This window comes from Vicia villosa, unplaced genomic scaffold (genome assembly GCF_029867415.1).
Source record: "Vicia villosa cultivar HV-30 ecotype Madison, WI unplaced genomic scaffold, Vvil1.0 ctg.000577F_1_1, whole genome shotgun sequence".
Taxonomy (NCBI): domain Eukaryota; kingdom Viridiplantae; phylum Streptophyta; class Magnoliopsida; order Fabales; family Fabaceae; genus Vicia; species Vicia villosa.
In genome coordinates, this window is record NW_026705263.1 from 396,387 (window position 1) to 402,827 (window position 6,441).

Here is a 6,441-nt window from a genome sequence, read left to right on the forward strand (position 1 = left end):
TCGTAACAACCTCTACTACCTTCCATGAGGCCTCCACTGATTGGGGTTCCACCATATGACGCTCATGGTAAGGATTGCTCCTGACATGCGACTATTGGTCTTACCACCTCCTATCTCAAGTTACTCACCAAAGTCCGGGTTAGGATTTTATCTCATCACAGAGGAACCATCGAGCACCAAAAAGAAAAAAAAGAAGATAAACAAACAAAGCACACAAAAATATATATAGATAAAAACACACAGATAAACAAAAATAGGCTTAACACACTTAAGACTGAAAATCCCCAGTGAAGTCGCCATTTTTCTGTAGCGGGGAAATTCTGATATCGAAGCCATGGGATTGACTCGAATCAATATTTCGTTTGAAATCGCCACCGCGCTTTATTTTTTCAAAGGAAAAGGGAAAAGAACGAAAAACCCAAAGTTTTGTTTTTAAAACAAGAAAGAGAACTCAGGTTCGGGTGTTGATTATATGAGGGGAAGGTTTAAAGCACCCCTCATATCTGTGGTACTCCACAGGAACCTTTTTGAAAATCTGTGTCGTGTGTGCTAAAAACGGTTTGTTTTATTTTTAAAATAAGCTCGGCAAAGCATTAAGCTTTGTGCCTACATACCTCCTCGGTGCAATGGAGAAGTCAGAGCTGATGTAGTTCCGCTTAATGGGAAAACATTTTTAAAAACAAATAAACACTTTATCGTCGTTGGAGAGAAATACTCAGCCATTGATCTTGAGCATGAGAACAAATGAGTTCTTTGCTTCGCAAATGAAAGAAGGGCTCCAACTCGGATAAAATCAACGAGTATGCCACTAGCTCTCTCACGCGGAAAAGATCTTATTATATCAATCAATTTCAAAATCGTGGGGTATAACCGCTCGTTCCGACAATTAATAGTGTCTAAACTTTTGAAGAAAAAGCCACTAAGGGCAAAAGATATTTTAAAGAAAACGTTTTGAAAATGATTGCAAACATAAGAAGGTTTTTGAAAAAGGGAGAAGATTTTGAAAATTTAAGAATGGGAGGAGATGAAGAGGCTATCCTATTGCGTAAAATAAAAGCTAAGGAAAGAAACGATCTAACCGAAAAAGAAGCCAACACTTGACATTATGAGTCAAGGTAGATTTCCCATCCTTTGGACTTATCAATATCAAACCAACACATTATCACTTGGGGATCCAGATGAATTTATTATCTTAGCACCACTTCGCATTAAGCACATTAAAATTCTGACGAAAATCGGGCAGAGTAACGGCTGTTTTCAGGTAAAATCCTTATATCAATGCCTTGGAATTAACCATCAAGGGCTTTCAAGGAAATACCTGCACACATAAACAGACAACAATCCAATGCCAGACAGACAGAATAACAGCAGAGTAACAATAGAATAAGGGTCCAGAGGCACCAAGTCCATAAGTCCGAATCTCCAAAATGCTAGGGATAGTAACCAATAGTCCAAAAGAGAGCCTTAGATGTTTTTTAGATTTTTGTTATTTATTAGTGTTTTAGCATAAAAGTAAAGTATGGTCCAAGTGGACAAAAAGAAAATGGAGGAAACATAAACATATGTCCAAATGGACAAAGAGAAAATAGCGGAATTATAAACGTCCAAATGGACAAAGAGAAAATAGCGGAATGTAAATATGATGAAATGATAAAATAAAGCGATAAAGCGAGAAATATAAAGAACGGTATAATAAAGTGCGAAAATTAAAGTCAATTGTTAGATGTTAAAGATAACCATCTTGAAACTTGTCAAATATGTTATCAAAGTTAGTAATGAAGATCGATGGTGAGTGAAGGATGTTCTCGGATTTAAATTCAATGGAAACTTATCAGAAGCTTGATAGAATCATAGCGACTACACGATAAATTTCCATAAGTCTTAAATCAACCGCATACAATTCTCTTCCATATTTGATCTTTTTGATTCGGGACACGAAATATTGCGCTATGTTAAGCAGATCGCCAAGTGATTTATGTAGAAATCACCCTACAACGAGGCCGGTCAAAACTTTATGTGCTAATGCATGCGAGAGAAGCGATATGTAGATCACTCTCCAAAAGCGATACCGCACGAAAAGAAAAATGGTGAGTGATCTAGTCTTTACCAAAAATCCATAAGAATTCTCAAGGTGTTAAGACTTTCATCGATCAAAATAAAGAGAAACAAAAGATGGAACCACATTAAAAGCTCCTTTCATCCATAATTTCAATCACATAATTTTGCGGATTTGGATTCTCATCCTATCGACGCCCTAAGTCCATTGAAATTAGAGAGAAATTAGGCCTCTAGTTTGTGATTCAAAGAAAATATCAAAAGAATGGAGTAGAAGAAGAGTTAAAACCAAAAACAAGTCAAAATAGCAAAAACAAGCATTCTGCCTCACTGGAAATCGATTTACCTCTGTAGGAAATCGATTTCCTGTCTGCAGAATTCAGATCTGGCGCAAAAAACAGAGTGGAAATCGATTTCCCTCTGTAGGAAATCGATTTCCTGCGCACAGTTTTCAAAAAAACAGCATTATGAACTTTGAAACTTGATTTAGGCAAACATACAAACACCTTATGATCACATATCCATTGGAGCACGAATTTTCCATCAAATCACCATCAAATAGGACCAATATAGCATCAAAGATGCATTGAACACAAGCAACAAAGAATCACATTATGATAGATGGAAAAGGAGGATGAAAATTACCAATTCTTGAACAAAACTTAGATCCACTTCAACAATCACCAACACAACTCTTGATCTCTCAACAATTGAAGAAAAAAGAATGAAATGGATGGTGGTTTAGCTCAAAGTTTGTGAGGTTCAAGGTGTGACTCACAAACTTTATGAAAGAATAAAGAGCTTTGGTGAATTTGGTAGGGATGAGGAGAGAAATTGCAAGGGGTTTTTTGGCTCTCAAAGCTTGAGAAATGAGAGAGTAGAGGTCTCTATTTATAGAATTGGAGCAAGAGTAATGGCAAATTGGTCTTTTTGTGTTTGGTAATTAATTTGTGGTTAATTGGTAATTAAAGTGGGAAATGATGTTTAAGTGGGTTTAATGGAGGAGTTAATTTTGATGAGGTGGAAAATTGGTAAAATGATCAAATAAAAAGGTGCCAAAATGATGTCAAGCTTCCCTCCTTATATTTTTTGAATTTTGCGCACAGGAAATCGATTTCCCACAGGGGTAAATCGATTTCCACCTTCAAATTTTCAAAAATTGTTTTCTTGCACTGTTTTGACTTTTGCCCGATCTTTCACCTGTAAAATATAAACAAAAGAGACAAAACACATATTTTTTTGATTTTTGGTTAGCACTAAATAAATCAAAATCCAAAAGTGCTTGATGATTCCCCTCAGAGATAATCACAGTATCAAAGACAAAGCCTCACAATGGTGCTTTTGATTGATGATTGAATGCAATTGATGTATGATCTTAGGGTCAAAAATTGGGGTATGACAGATCTAAAACAGAATTTATGCACACTTTAACATATAGGGTTCATCTATCTTCAACAATCTATCATCCTATATCAATTTTACTCATTAAAACCTAACTTCTACTCAATTAGGAAGGGATTTATATTCACAGATTCAGTTTCATGGATGAACACAGCAACACATCAAACAAACACCATATTCATACCATAACATCAATTCACACACAATTATGCACAGAATTCAATATAGATAATCATCAATTATATGATCTATTCAAAAATCATCCTAAACACCAATCTAACTGTTAGGAATGAATTAATGGTAATTTCATGTGTTAATATAAGTGATTTATTCTCTAAATAAATGCAAAATTTTGATAGATCCATAGGTTTTTAGTAAGAATTGAACTGAAAAGGTTTAGTTCGTGTTTAAAGCAAATCGAATCACTTGTGGGTACTATTGTTACAGGTTTGAAGCCAAATTGAAGCTTGAGAAGAACATGAGGAGGAAAGGAAGTTGGAAGAGCAAAAAGGCAAGAGAAAGAGTTGAGTTTTGCAAAGGGCGCGCCGCGGAAGTTCAGTGAGGCGCCGCGCCAAAGTCTCTGTTTTTGATCGCGCCGCGCCAGCCCGATGCCGCGCCGCGGCCTCGGCGTAAAAAGCCCAAAGTTTCTATTTAAAAGCCCTAGCTTCCAAGTGAAAAAGGAGAGTTGTGTTGTGCGAAATTAGGAGAGCATTCTGAAGGTGCAGCCACAATCATCAATTGAAGACCAATTCTCTATCAAGCGAAGACATTCCTTTGATGAAGATGAATTCTTCCATTAATCCTTGTGTGTTCTTCATGTCTATGGAGAGCTAAATCCCTCTTGTTGAATCTAAGGTAGTAGTTAATCTATGAATATACAATACCATTAGTTAATTCCTGTGAACAATTATTTGAATTCATTATCAATAAGTAATCTTGCCTTTATTATTAAATTATCGTTTAATCTTTGATCGAAAGAAAGGATTTAACTTTTGCCCTAGGTTACTATATTGATTCAATACCAATCCGCAGAGATGGGATTGAGATTGGGTTTTCATAATTATCGTTCTTAATTACTGTTATCGTTATTGATATTTGGAGAGATCGAATCTCGTACCGGTAAAAGCTATCTAGTTTGATTTGCAGAGATGGAATCTTATTTGAGGATAAGTGAAGATAATGATTCATAAAGTTGTTCAATTGGGAATTAAGTGATAATTGTATAGGAATAGATTGATGAACCCTAAAGATTCAACATACTTCTCTAATTGTTAAACCACAATTCATTATTTGCATTTAGTTTATTTGTTTACTTTTGATAATATTAGATTCTAAACCAAACAAACCTAATTTTCCTAACTCAAAATAAACAACTATAGAAAGGCAGTGATATTAACCAATCCCTGTGGATACGATATATTACCGAAAATATTTACCCACAAATACTTTCAACAAATTGGCGCCGTTGCCGGGGATTGGTGTCAATATTGCATGCATTGCAATAGTTCTTATTTTGAGTTTTAATTTTTATTTTCTCTATTTGGTTGTTTCACGTGTTTGCTAGTTTTGCAGAAGATTGTGTATGCGCAGCAAAGTTTCTAGCGATCAACTTCTTTTTGATCCCGAGATCGAAAGGACCGCTAGGAGGTTAAATAGCAAAGCACGAAGAAGAGCGAACATAGCAAAAGCAAGAGACAACGCAACCGCGACATCGTCACAACAACTTGAAACCATTGACGAGTCGCAAGAAGGATTCTTCTTTCACGAACTATTCACGGAGGAAGAACCGGAAGTTTTTATACAACCTACTGTTGGCAACATGGCTGCTAATGGTCCATGTGCTAATAGTCCAAGACTCAATCCTCAGTTCGCGAGAACTGCCGCCAACGGGCGACCGACAGAACTGAAGACCGGTATCATACAATTGATTTGTGCAAGTCCTTTCGCCGGATTGGACCATGAAGACCCGTACACGCATCTTACTCGATTCTATGAGTTAGCGGGTACTACGGGTGTCGCTCAAGCTGATGAGGAAGCATTATTTAAGAGGTTGTTCCCACACTCTTTGCTATCTAAGGCAAAGGATTGGTATCTGGATCAACCCGAGGTAGTGATGACAAATTGGAACACATTGGAAGAAAAATTTCTGGAAAGGTTTTACTCTCAAAACCGATTCTTCGAAGCAAAAACAGCAATAGCAGTATTTTCTCAAGGTAGTAATGAATCTTTGAATGAAGCATGGGAAAGGTATAAAGCTATGTTGAGAAAGTGCAAAGGACACGGTTTTTCAGACGTTGACCAAATCCATATGTTCCGTAACGGTCTCACAGCTACAAACAAGACACTTTTGGACGCCACAGCTGGTGGTTCTCTCATGTCCAAAACACCTGAAGAAGCTACTCAGATAATAGAGCGAATGGCTCTAAATGATCGTCAAGGCAATCATGATCGAACGGTAAGAGATAAGAAACCCGGAATGTTAGAGTTGAACAACAGTGATGCTCTACTTGCTCAGAACAAATTGCTAACCTCACAAGTGGAACTTTTGACACAACAAATGTCTAAATTACCACAACAGATCAAGGAGCTGAACTGGGTATCTAATTCATATCAAGTTGCTAAGTGCGAATTGTGCAAGGGAGATCATCAAACAGGATTCTGTCCACCAGTGCAAGAAGAAGAAGTGAATTACATGAATAATAACCAAGGACAGAGGCAGAATCAATATCAGAATCAGCCATACCAACAAGGTTATCCACCAAGATATAACAATCAAGGGTACCAACAAAGGCCACCGAATCAAGGGTATCAACAACAAGCATTCCAACCATACACTCAACCACCACAACAACAGCAAGGAGGGCAATCCAAGTTAGAGGAGACAGTGAATCAATTCATTCAAACATCAGTGATAAATCAGAAGAACCAGGAAGCTGCAATTAAAAATCTGCAAACTCAAGTGGGGCAAATAACACATCAGCTTAC